Genomic DNA, 14,326 nt, shown 5'->3' with positions numbered 1-14,326 from the left:
CAATTAACAATTGTTCGGTAACCATCGATGGAGTAAAGTACAAAGCCACAAACATAACGTACAACGAAGTAGACCAATTATCTATACCAAGACTCGAGGATCTAAGGATTAACAACACCATTCCAGACTTGAATCTTCAAACCCTTCAATTAGAGAACATTAATGCTAAATCGGAAATATTATATGTAAAAAACTATACATCGAATCATCTGATCACAGTCTACATCTTAGTTGCCATCACGAAAATCACAGTAGCGATACTATGGACACTGAGAACTAAAAGGATAACCCTGGTAACAACAGAAACTCCATCTACAAACGTTCCGACCATACCTTCGCTTTGGCCTTCACTTCATTCCAGGGGGGAGGAGTTACCATCTCAGCTCCCCTCGAGAAGCCCCCAATTAAGCCTCCACGAGCAACTGCAACATAAACTGCAATATAAGAAATCTTGAGCAATATCCAGAAGCAGCAACATCAGCGAACAAACAGGATGTATACATACTAACATAATTCCAAAGAATGCAAATCAAATGCTTAAGTCGGCATTCTGCCGACGGTAAGCCAGCTAGGGTGTGGGTACATTTCTATGTAAGAAGACTGTTTAATAGAAATTAATGCGAATAAAAATGAAACAGTCTTCTTTTGAAGTCGAATTGAACAAGTCTTTATTATTTACCAAAGCCAAATAATTAAATATATCTACAACCAAACCGTCAAATAAATCTACCCCGGAACCTCAATCTGGTAACTCGCGATCTCCAGCTCGCAGCTGGTAGACAGAGGGACGGCCAAAAACCGAATTTTGCGGGGAGGGAGAGAAGGGTCGTGATCTCGAGCTCGGAACTTGTAGACAGAGGGACGGCCAAATCCCGAAATTTGCGGGGAGGGAGAAAAGGGTCGCGATCTCGAGATCTCAACTTGTCGGCAGAGGGAGTGAGAGACAAGTAAAAAATAAGGGTTGTTATTGATGAGTGCTCGAATTCGCGTCCCTTTTTCTCCCTCACACAAATTTTTGTGTGCGTCGACTCGCAAAAGTAACCTTTTTCTCTGCTCAGCCTCTGCCGGTAAAGAGCCACGGGAGCCAAAAGAGCCACTACGTGGCCATCCTTGCTCTAAATCAGGGGTAGGCAGAAAGAGAGCCAGCGCAAACTGTCAGTATATGTGTGTGCTTTACACTGAAAAAAATGAAAAGTGAATAAAATATGGGTCAATCGCTCAAACCAGCACAATCGATGATCTCCTGCAAGAAAATAAATGAGAAAGCAACCCACAAATTAATTGTTTTATGTGCATTTATCAAACAACGCGGCATAGATGCGCTCGCGTCGATATGCTGCAACAGACAAATTCTGTTTTTACGCTCTCAAGTGCACTTCGTGTTGACTTCGGCATGCACAAAGATGTGCCCCCACGGGCTATGGGTGCCTACCCCTGCTCTAAATCTATGTCTTGTTCGTTTACCGCTTCCTGGTCTTCCCTTGGATTTGTTATTAGGGGTGTATTCAAGATTGTCGGTATAAATATATCCAATTGATACTTTGTTTTGATTGTTATTAGGTTTGAACGTAACTTGATCAATAATTTTGATATTCTCGACCAGTTCGTTTTATCTATTGTTTCCTTATTATCATGCACTAGTTGTTTTGCTTCATTAAAAGAATCAACCAGAATTTTTGCATGTTTTTTCAAAGTATCATTTTAGAATTTTCTTTTTTGACTTATGCATTTATAAGATTAATTAAAAGATTCCTTAATTTCACGGAGTTTGATATATTATTTTGGTCAGAAGTGTGCCACACATAGAACGAGGCATCTCCGATCATACAAAGTATGTATATTCATGATCAGCTCGACGGGATGAGTTCAAATAGCCATGTCCGTCCCTCTGGATCAACGCAAACTCCTCCTAGACCGTAAGAGCTAAAGAACTGAAATTTTGCATTACTGGGGTTTAATATTAGTGAGTCTTTTACAGTTCTAAACGACTGTGCCAAATTTAATTAAGATCGGGTGAGTATATCATGTAGCTCCCATAGGAACGATCGGTCAAAAAAAGGTAAATAATCAACCCTCGCTATCGCGTGCTCTATAAGTTAAGTAACAGCCCTCGCATTTGCTGCAAGAGTTTCCGTTATCGCCAAAGATTTGCTGAGTCGGCTTGCCGACCATGACATTGTGGCGTGATGTGAGTTTTGGCTTAGATTAAGTGAAATATTCTGTGTTTTAAGAAGTCAGTTTTGAATACAGCGCTGTTCCAATAAGTCGCTTAAATAAATATTCACTGCAGCACTTAGCCGTTAAATAAATTGTTTTATTGTCTGAGCCCGAGGTCAGCAATAAGAGGCACAGTTCGTCTCTCAACCTAATCTTCACCCACAACAGGACTGGAGAATGGTAATTGGCGCCCAACTAGTGGTTCCAAAAGCAATTAAGACAGCAGCGCGGGAGCTGCGAGTGACCAAGCATATAAAGAAATTTTTTTTTGTGTTAGTTGAATCATGTAAGTGGAGACTCTAGCCAAAATTTTTCTTCAAATACAAAAGTCTTAATTTTTTAAAAAAATTAGTTAGTACTTGTGAGTATTTTATATTGCAACAGATCATAATTAATAACAATAATCTGAACCAGGTTTCTGAAATACGTGAGAGTGACTGCCTTGAGAATTCTAGTTAAAACAATTTATCATCCAGATCGTTAATAAAATTACTTTGTGTTACTTTCTATATGTCTAAAATTGTGCTATAACATACATACATACATACAGTTCTCGTGGTTCAGAGCTACGACGTAATTCGATCCATCTTTTGACGGCCCGTTTTGCTTTTCGCGGCCACTGGCCTGCGCATGTATCAGTTCAGCCAATATAGAAAACCTCGCAAGCAGTTTAGCGACTCAGATTCCGACTGTGACATTCACATCGGAGCCGCGGATAAAAGACTTCTCCCTGCGGTTCGTAATAAAATAAATCGCCTAGATTTCACATACAGTGACAAGAGACCGATTCATGTCATTGAACAGGAGTTAGGTACCTTGAGGCAAGGTGGCCTGTCCCTGCTTCAGTATTACGACGAGGTAGACAAGAAACTCACTTTTCTCACTAACAAAGTTAACATGTCATATGAGCCGGCCTTAGCAAACGGCCTATGTGAAAAATTCCGTGACGATGCGTTGCGTGTGTTCATATCGGGTCTCAATCGCAGTCTTACAGATGTGCTCTTTGCAGCAAAGCCCAGAGACTTGCCTTCAGCGCTAGCTCTCGCGCAAGAAGTTGAGTCAAATCATGAAAGGTACACATTCGCGGCCATGGAGGTCGATCCTTCCTTCTTAAGGGTTTTGCAGCCCACTCAGGCCCCTGCACACGCGAATAGGAAGAACCCCGCATCCAACTGCACAGGTGGTCAGAGAAATCAGCAAAGATTGAATCACGTGACGCAAGACGCGGGGCAGGGAGCAGAGGTGTACGCTGATGCCGCCTCTAGCGCAGCAGCACAAATCAATGACGATGCTAGTTATGACTCTGATGCCCTCAATTTTTTAGCAGTAAATCCCTGCTACCCGTCATCAGACGAAGAATAGCAGTCCCTGCTATGCGATTCCTCATAGACACGGGTGCGGCCAAGAATTTCATTCGGCCACATGAAGGGTTAAAAGTCGTCCACTCTGTAGAGTCCCCTTTCAAAATTCATTCCATTCACGGCGAGACACAAATTACACACAAATGCTTTGTTGTAATGTTTGGGTTTAAGGCAACCTCTTTTATTCTGCCGGACTTGTCAACTTTTGATGGGATTGTAGGCCTTGACCTGCTAAAGCAGGCAGCTGCTTCGCTTTGTCTAGCTTCAGGACAGCTTAAATGGGGCACGGAGGTCGAACAAATCACCTTCCACACGTGCAAAGATGTAAATTTCACAAATGTAGACTGTGCAGACGCATCCCCATTAGCCCCCCCATCAGTCGTGGCTACAATTAGGACCACAGATGAGCAACCGATCTATGCCAGGCTTTACCCATATCCAATGGGAGCAGCTGATTTCGTTAATAAAGAAATCAAAGATCTGCTAAAAAATGATATAATTCAAAAGTCAGTCTCTCCCTACAATAACCCAATATGGGTAGTAGACAAGAAGGGCACTGATGAAGCGGTCAATAGGAAAATGAGGTTGGTAATGGACTTTCGTAGACTTAATGAAAGAACTGTGTCTGACAAATACCCTATGCCAAATATATCAATGATATTGGGGAATTTCGGAAGAGCCAAATTCTTTTCCACATTAGACCTAAAGTCTGGTTATCACCAGATCATACTCGCTGAACGCGACCGCGAGAAAACCTCTTTCTCTGTAAACGGGGGGAAGTACGAGTTCAAAAGGCTCCCCTTTGGATTAAAGAATGCAGCAAGCATCTTCCAAAGAACCATCGACGACATACTGCTAGAGCAGATTGGCAAATTGTGCTATGTTTATGTCGATGACGTAATCATCTTTTCAGAAGATGAGGACTCCCACACTAAACACGTGGATTGGGTCCTCAAAAGCTTACACGAAGCAAACATGAGGGTCTCCGTCGAAAAGTCACGATTTTTTAAGAAAAGCGTGAACTTTCTTGGTTTCATAGTCACCAACACTGGCGCCACGACGGATCCTGAAAAGGTTAAGGCAATACAGGAGTATCCAGAACCTAAAACACTGTTCCAGGTCAGATCATTTCTAGGCCTCGCAAGTTATTACAGATGTTTCATTAGGGACTTCGCCGCAATAGCAAGACTTATCTCCAATATTTTGAAGGGTGAAAATGGAACAGTCAGTAAGCATAGGTCCAGAAATATAAAGGTTCAATTCTCTGAAGTGCAGCAAAGGGTGTTTCAGAAGTTGCGCGACATTTTGTCATCTGAAGACGTAATGCTCAGGTACCCTGATTTTAAGAAGCCATTCGATCTAACGACCGATGCTTCGGCTTACGGCATAGGTGCAGTCTTGTCTCAAGAGGGTCGTCCTATAACAATGATTTCAAGATTATTGAAGGACAGCGAGGTAAACTATGCGACAAATGAGTTAAGGCATTACTTGTATGGGGTAAAAGACATTAATATCTTCACTGACCATCAACCCTTGACCTTCGCAGTTTCGGAATCCAATCCAAATGCGAAGATCAAAAGGTGGAAAGCGCGCATTGACGAGTCTAATGCACGTATCTTCTATAAACCCGGCAAGGACAATCTGGTTGCGGATGCCTTGTCAAGACAGCAGCTCAACGCTGTGAATGAACAAGAAATTGAGTCCTGCGCAGCAACGATCCACAGTGAGGTATTTCTCACCAACACCATTGAGACAACAGACAAACCCTTGAATTGTTTTCAAAATCAAATAGTGCTAGAAGAGGCGCGTTTACCGTTAAAACGAAGTTTTATTCTTTTTGGAAATAAGAAACGCTACTTGATCAGATATACTTCCATCGAATCGCTGCTAGACGAGCTCGAAGATGTAATTTCACCCAAATGCGTAAATGCTCTCCAGTGTAATTTACACACGCTTGCAATGATACAAGATTCATTGGTTCGTAGATACCCGGCCACAAAGTTCTGGCATTGCAAAAATCGCTTAGTGGATGTAAGGGAGATAGAAGGGAAATCCTCACAGCCGATAGGGCCCATAGGTCTGCACAGGAAAATATTAAGCAGGTACTCTCGGAGTACTTCTTTCCAAAGATGGCAAGAATGGCCAATGAAATAGTACAAAATTGCAAAACATGTGCTAGGGCTAAATATGATAGACACCCCAAAAAACAAGAGCCTGTAGAGACACCGATCCCCTCACATGTAGGAGAGATGTTACACATAGACATTTTTTCCACTGACAGGAAATACTTTCTAACTTCTAACCGATCCCCTCAAGAACCATTTGAAGCCAGCTCTAATGCAACTAATGAATTTTTTTCCTAAAGCCAGATCCATTTACTGTGACAATGAACCGTCATTGAATTCATCGATAAAGGCATAAATGACACTGTAGAAGTCATTTTACTGGCTACAACTGAGTACAATAAGTCGATCCATTCGGTCACCGACCAGAGACCAGTTGATGGGGTTCAGGCGCACCCAGATGAGCCACAAGGAAAAATACAAGAAACGATCAAAAACGCTCAGACGATGCTCAGAGGTAGCGAGAACGCAAATCGGCAAAATAGGGTCTTCGACGTTGGTGACAAAGTTTTGGTCAAGTCCAACCGACGGCTCGGAAACAAACTCACACCTTTATGGGATGAGAAGACAGTGGAAGCAGACCTGGTGATCGAGGTCCTCATTAGAGGGAGGGTGGTCCACAAGGACAACTTTTTTTACTTTTAGCCACTTGGCATAATTTTTATAAATGGTGGGCCTTAAAAAGAAAAACAAAAAATTGCTAAAAAAAATAAGGAAACAACCTCATTTCACAGGTTTGGATCCATATTATTCCTCTCCTTATCCCAGGGTTCGGCACATGTCATCGACAACTCGCGTGCCAGGTACATTCCCATCGTAGACGGCGAAATCTTGGTATGGGAGAAATACGCCTATGCCAGGCACTCGGCAAACCTCTCAAAGTACGCGCGAATGGTGGAAGAAACAGTCTAAGTGTGGACACGGCACATCTACAAGACCTATTGGAGGCGTTAGGCACGCACCATTGAGTCGCCAGGAGCTTAGATTTCCTAGGATCCATACTAAAGGTCGTGGCGGGTACCCCCGATGCCGATGATTTAGAGCAGAATAGGTTTACTGAAATGCAATTAATAAATGCCAATAATAGACAAATAGAAATAAACACTAGAGTTCAGGACCAGCTTAACCAGTTAACAATCACTGTCAACAAAATTCTCAAGATAGCCAAAAACTCACAAGTTGACACTGGCCATTTATTTGAAACACTACTGTCTAGAAACAGGATGCTAATGATGGAGTTGCAAAATTTAATGTTTGCTATTACTTTGGCAAAGGCTAACATTGTTAGCCCAAACATTTTGGACCACTCAGATTTGAAATCAATTTGGCTAGAGGAACCCACCAACACTCCCATAGGAGATCTTATGTCCGTTGGGTCCGTAAAAGTTCTTCAATCCATTAACACCATACACTTTATAATTAAATTCCCCAAGATTAAAAGAGCTTGCAGAAAGATCACGATTTATCCTGTCATCCAAAAGAACTTCATAGTGCGATTGCTTGACAACGTCATAGCCGAATGCGATGGAGAATTAACGGGACTCTGTTTTACAATCACAACAACGTGCGCAGTAGAGTCCCGGCTATTGCCAATTCTCCCTTGCTTAACATCACTGCCCCCCAAGATGTCCTCAGCCTCCCTCACCTTCATCGTTTGAGTGAACGTAACCTGGAGGTGATACAGCAATTCGAGAAAAACTGCGGAACTGATCAAGCTTATAGTGTGGCATTCATTATTGGAGCCATATGCTGTGCTTTAATCTGCATTGGCCTCACTCTTTGTCGATTTATCGCTGCAAAGAAGTCTGCAAAGCGGTTACGGGAAGTCGTCGCCGGGATTGGGTCGGCCGAGGGCGGCCTTACACTTGAAGGGGGGTAGTTAACAATTAACACTTAAAATAGGACATTGTATAAGTTTATAATCAACCCTCGCTATCGCGTGCTCTATAAGTTAAGTAACAGCCCTCGTCAGTCAGTTTTGAATACAGCGCTGTTAAAATAAGTCTCTTAAATAAATATTCACTCCGGCACTTAGCCGTTAAATAATTTGTTTTATTGTCTGAGCCCTAGGTCAGCAATAAGAGGCACAGTTCGTCTCTCAACCTAATCTTCACCCACAACAGGACTGGAGAATGGTAATTTATATACTAAAGGAATTTTCGACTTGGGTCAGCTGATTAAAAATCAGCCAACTCAAAGCGAAAAGATCTTTGAATCAATTTCAACAGATACAACATATTAGGGCAATCAATTACTAAATTCATGATGAAAAAACCAAGAATTTTGAATTAAGTGTGGGAGATAAAGTTCTGATAAGAAACAAAGCAGGCCATAAACTCCACCCGAATTATTTAATACCAGTGTCTCAGCTTCAAACAGCTTTTACAACGAATTGGGATTTTATAAATTGAGTCAATGTTATCCTGCAATCGGTGTTGGTCGTCTGTCCAAAGGATGCAGACGCTTTAGCATACGCCTGGAGGTGTTGACGGCCAAATTATTGGCTAAGGGTTTCGGATGAGCTTCGAGGCGGTCTCTATAGCGCGTGCTGTGTCGGCCTTAGTTCAGCTATAGCGGGTAGGCCCAGGTCGTGGCGGGAATTTGAACCACGCATATACTATGTATATGCGCACAGTGACAATTTGTTACTATGGACAAACATACATAATATACACAATTGAAATACGATCAGCCACTTATGTATGGCCTGACCACCAGCGTGGGATTCTCCGCGTCTTAATTTTTACTAAGCCTTATGCGCTTGTCTTATACATACATATATGCCCTTTGCATAGACATACATATATATATATGCATACTACGGCTTCCCGTTATATACACAATTTATTTAGGCTAAGCATATTTCATAACATGAAATAAAGAATCATTCGAATCATTCGACCTTCATTTAACATCTATACATTACAAATCCCTACAGTTGTGTTCCAACTAAATAAAATAAAGGTATAATATACGTATGTTTGTCGAATATGAAACGAATCTTCTGGCCAGAAATTTTTGGACTGTTGCTTAATTTATATGAAATTTGTTTCTTTCTGTATGTTTTCTTTTGGATGGTGAAATGGATGGTAGTATTTCGGAACGGCAAAGCCTTATGTGCCATCCTCCAAAGAGATGACAGATGGTCGCCAGTGGGAATCGTGTAAAAGTCACATTTTAAAATTATTTGATATACCTTTAACATTTTTTTACATTTCGTTGCAGGCTTTGCAAATCGATAAGACCGATACTTCGACTATGTTTCGCCTAGGACAACTTTCCTTAAAAACAAGACGATTTGAGTTAGCCGAATATGCTTTTCTGTCATGTTTAAAGCAAAATCAAAACCACTATGCAGCAGCACATGGTGTACTAAAACTTTTCACTGAGCATAATAACATAATGGCAGCTTATGGATTGACAATTAAACTAATTCGGCAAAATCAAATTTCCAAATTGGTAGTCGGTACAATTAATGACATGACTCAAAGATTTTTCTGTTTCATTCCAATTTGCGAACATATATATGGGATCATTCCAAAAAACTTAGTCAATTCACCCAGTCGTTTTAACACTTTTAATACATTTCGAAATATAAGATACGAATCAAAATTTACAAGTGCTCGTAATATGAATCCTCCAAATACTAACTTTTGCGATGTAGGAAAACTTGTTTTAACGATATTTGATTACGTAAGTTTAAATCGTCTAATGATATCCCTCCTGCAAAATCCAAACCTCATGGATAATGTAAATTGTGTTGCATTACATATGCCTAATATTAAACATCTGGACTTAGTATCAATGAAAAGTATATCTCAATCCGTTGACTTATTGAGTAGTCCCATGTCAATAAAAGAAAGTACTATCAGAGCGCAGGAAAAAGTAACGGAGAGAATGAAACCCAAAAAAAGATGTAGTGATTTACATTTGCTTGAACAATGGGGTTGGCATAAAAATAGAAAGTACTCTTCAAGGAAAAAACATGGACAAGATCATACGGAAAACACGGTATCACTTGCTGGATTTCTGCGGAAATATTTTATCAAATTCATGAAGTAAGTAAAGCGTTTGGTAATATTTAGTTAAGTCACTCGGGCCAAAAAAACCCTTAAGGCACATAAATTTTGTTTCAAACAAACGAAAAAAATTCCAAGAACAAGACCTCGGGCGCGCCTATAAGATTTATTGCTTAGTTAAACAAAGTGTGTTTCAACTTCACGCCTCTCTTTGGAAAGCTATTGGAAGGGTAAAGCAAGGATGATCGTGTAGTGGCTCGTTTGGATCCCATGGCTATTCACCGGTAGAGGCTGGGCAGCGAAAATTGTCACTTTCGCGAGTCAACGTTTATTAAGGTTAGATTTTGGTAAATTCCATGTTACAATTATGTTTGGTTCAATGTAATTAGCTTGAAAATTCTTATATGTTTCAGTGTATTTACAAGTGGTTGGAATTTGATTTAAAATACCTATTATACATTCATTAGTTTCTATTTGTTTTCTATTTTTATTGAACAAAGTGTTGTTGTCAAAATATCCATTAAGAATCGTTTGTTGCACTGACCAACCGTCGCCTCTTGATGGCGTTGACATCGTTGGTGTATCAGATTCTCTGTCACTTGAGTCCGCTCTATTCTCAGTCGCCTAAGCGCCGTCTTCTTAACTCTCAGCGCTAGGTTGAACTGGTACTCTATCACTATTGCTCATTGCGAATGTTGCGTAAAAATGAGGTTATGTTTGCCTGTTGCACGTGGTTCACTATCTCCCTCTCTTTTCCTCTCTCAGCGAGCCGGCATGTAATCGTCTGCCGCGGTCGCTCTCACGAAGAAAGCTTCTGGAAGATTCCACGTTCACTATCTCCGTCTCTTTTCCTCTTTATTTATCTTTATCTTTATTTCAATGTTAATTCAAATTTCTCAATGTTTTATATTATCTTACATTTGTGTTTTTCTCTCCTTTTCACGTCTTTCCTGATTGCCTAACTTTCTGTGACTAGCGCGCCGATATAGCGGGTTGCCGCTCTGTCACCAGTGCAAGCAAAGACAAAGTAAATTCTAACTGTTCTTCTTCGAATGAGAGAGAATAAAAACCAGGGGCGCGTTGGGTAAACCTTTCTACTGGCGCGGGGCGGCAATTAAGCCTGCACCGCAACATTCCCCACCCCGTAATTCACCAGCGTCTTCGTGCGGTGGATTACTCTCAAAATTCAGTACGGCCAGCTTTACTGTTGGTCGCGTCACAAGTCCATCTACTGTGCGAACGACTGCGCTTCGCACCTGTCCGTCTTTCCCACGATGAACGTCGATCACTCTTCCCTTTGGCCAAGTATTACGTTTAGCGGCATCGTCTACAATTATCACCACGGCACCTACTGCTATAGGCTTGACCTGCGGTTGGAACCATTTCGTGCGCCTTGTGATTGTAGGTAGATATTCTCTTAGCCACCTCTTCCAGAAACGGTCGGCAATTTGGCTGGCAACACGATACCCTTTTGCGAGTTGCGGCCCAGACTGTTCTAGTGAACCGCTCTCACGTAGGCCACTAGAACTGCCTTTTAGAAAATGGTTCTGCGTTAATGCTTCCGATTCGGCGCTTTCTAAAGGCACATAGGTCAGAGGCCTTGAATTCAAAATTTGCTCTACGTCAGCAAACGCTCCTCTTAACACCTCTTCCTTCAGGCCGGTCTTTGGCAGTATTTCTGAAAGTATAGATTTAGTTGAACGTACCAGTCGCTCCCAAACGCCGCCCATGTGCTGTGAACTGGGAGTGTTAAACTTAAACTTAGTTCTATGTGCTCCTTCAATACGCGGCTGGCTCCTCTAAAAAATTTGTACCATTGTCCGATAGTATGCAGCGCGGCACCCCTCTTCTGGCTTCAAACGCCTTCAATACGCAGAGAAATGAGTCGGTTGACAGTGATGCAGCAATTTCTAGGTGTACCGCTCGGGTCGTAAGGCATGTGAATAACACGTCCCATCTCGTCTCGTGCCTGCGGCCCACTGCGGCTTCAAATGGGCCGAAGCAATCCACTCCAGTAAAGGTAAATGGTTGTGTGTGCGGCGATAACCTCAGAAACGTTACTCTATGTTTTTGCGGTAGTATAATGAGTCGTTTAGTGTCCATATCTCTTACATATGCCTTGCAAAAAGTCAAGAATTCGCTTTTGTACCGCCCGTAGCTTTTCCAACGTTCCGAATCGTTCCGGATCAGGTGTGATGCAAGCTAAACTAGAGTTCCTTTTGACTTTCTCCTCGTGGTGCAAGATACTCTCACTCGTCTTGCTCGGGCTCTGCTCCATGCTAGGCCATTGTGTCTCCTGTTCATACAAGAATCTCGGGCCAACAAACCACCTTGAATTCCCGGTCTTGTCTGGCATCTTTGTCCATTTCGTGCCATCGTCTGCAACGTTATGCTGGGTGGGCACCCATCGCCAAGATAGCACGTCAGAGTCTTTCAGAATTTCTCCAACACGCAATGCCACAAATTGATTGTATTTGCGGTCATCTGATCTAATCCAGCATAAAACGTCCTTAGAATCCGTCCAGAAAATACGCTGACATACTGTTACTGAGAGTTCTGGTTCGATGAATTTCGTCAGCCGTAAACCTCAAACAGCAGCCATCAGTTCCATCCGTGGTATTAAGACTGGCTTCAAGGGGGCCACTCGTGTCTTAGACGCTACCAGGGAACAGTGGACTATTCCATCTACTTCTGCTCGCAGGTACACAAGCGCTGCATAAGCGTTGATGCTGGCGTCCACAAACGTGTGAAGTTGTACTCGTGCACAACAAACCTTCGGCATGCACCTTGAAATCCTCACTTCGTTGATTTTGGGTAACAGCTTCACCCAAATTTTCCAGTCTGCTTGGTCCTTTTCCTGAAGAGACTCATCCCAATCCGTTCCTGCTCGCCAGATATTCTGTAAAATAATTTTAGCACGAACAGTGAAAAAGCCAAGCAATCCAAGTGGGTCAAAAATTGACATAAGCACACTTAACACAGTTCTTTTGGTCGGATAGTCTTTCGATGCTCTTTCAAGCAAATCCGGCTTGACTACATACGTAAGTTGATCTGTTACGGGCAGCCACCACATGCCTAAACCCTTATCTTGCGTTTTCTCAAGGAATCTTACCTCCCTAGGCACGTCTCCTTCCTGATTCTTGAGCGCTCTCACTACGCTCGGAGAATTCGAGGTACAGCGCCTCATGTTGAATCCACCCTCCTAGTGAATTCTCTGCACCTCCATGGCCAGCTCCGTCATCTCGTCTTCTGTGTTTGTCGACTCGAGCCAGTCGTCGACAAACGACGACTTTTCTTTTCTGAACCGCTCTGCGTTGCGATTCTTTGTGTAATTAGCTAAGGCCGGCGAGCAGGACGCCCCGAATGTCAAAACTTGCATCACGTACGTTTCTGCCGCTTTAGCCGAGTTTCCATTGCGCCATAGAAACTTTTGAGCCGTCTGGTCCTCTGGGCGCATTCTTACTTGGTGAAACATCTCACTTATGTCACCAGCCACTGCTACTGGTCACTCCCAAAAACGTATTAGCACGCCAACTAGTGATGCCAGTATGTCCGGGCCCTTTAGCAAGACGTCGTTCAATGACGTGCCTTTGACTTTCGCAGCTGCATCCCAGACCAGCCTCGTCTTGTTCTTGTTTGGGTTAGTGACTGTAAATATAGGAAGAAACCATGAACTTTTACCCTTATTTAGCTCAATTTCGGTTAATCTCCGGATGTATCTCTTTTCTTCATAGGTTTGCATCGTGTCCAACATAAAGCTTCTAAGGTCGATGTCCTTTGCCATTTTCGCTTCTAAACACTGAAGACGCCTCATGGCCATTGAGTATGAATCTGGTAGATCTCCTTTGTCGAACCTCCATAACAGTCCAGTTTGCCAACGTGTGTCGATTGGGCAATAACTTGTGGTCGCCTCCATAATCTGCAACGCGCGCTCGTCGTCTTTCGATCTTAATGGCTTGCTTGGCACACGTGTTCCCGATGACTCCATAGCAAAGTATTCTTTCATTGACGCATGCTGCTCGCTTCATTGCACTCACATATGTGTAATATGTGTGAGGACGCTGGAGCGGCGTCGCTGTGCCGGCCATACACAGACCAGCCCAATCTACAGCGCGCCGCGGCCACGTCGTCTCCTTCGGACTCCCGTATCTCCAAAGGCACGCAAACTTTCAAGTTATCCAGACCAATAATTAAGCTTGCTTTTACGTTACAGTAACTTAAATTTGGTAAATACTTCTCGAAGTTACCAGTTCGTCGGTAACTGTTTGCGTAGGCAAGTCTAGCTTACGTACCGTACGCAAACCGCGTCGCATCTTGACACATCGACGACACTCCGACACTCACAAACTTGGAAGCGCTTTTCGTTTGAGTGACTTGACTGGTCCACTTTAAGCACAGTTCTTCGGCCGGGCCATCTAGTCCTAACCCGTCTGCCAGAGTTTCTTCAATCAAAGAGCAAGCGGCTCCCTCGTCCAGTAAGGCATATGTCGCTAAATTTTGCTTCCTTCCGTATAACATGATTGGCATATATCTGAATAAAGCCTTGCTTGTTATATCTCCATGGAATAAAATTGGTGGGTGAACTGGTTTTCATCCTCATTCGTCT

At 42.7% G+C, this 14,326-nt stretch overlaps 1 long non-coding RNA gene across 1 annotated transcript in view; it reads left to right on the top strand.

Annotated features, from left to right (window-relative positions):
* The window catches only part of LOC137578729 (uncharacterized), a 228,077-nt gene that overhangs the window by 87,805 nt on the left and 125,946 nt on the right, over positions 1-14,326 (top strand). The window contains exons 3-4 of the long non-coding RNA XR_011032759.1: positions 8,927-9,394; positions 9,501-9,759. This is a non-coding gene — a long non-coding RNA (uncharacterized lncRNA). The remainder of the gene's footprint in view (positions 1-8,926; positions 9,395-9,500; positions 9,760-14,326) is intronic.

The sequence above is a fragment of the Drosophila tropicalis genome, unplaced genomic scaffold (assembly GCF_018151085.1).
Source record: "Drosophila tropicalis isolate 14030-0801.00 unplaced genomic scaffold, ASM1815108v1 contig_675, whole genome shotgun sequence".
NCBI classification, from domain to species: domain Eukaryota; kingdom Metazoa; phylum Arthropoda; class Insecta; order Diptera; family Drosophilidae; genus Drosophila; species Drosophila tropicalis.
Note: the sequence above shows the minus strand (reverse complement) of the source record. Positions and strands in the feature narration are given on the sequence as shown.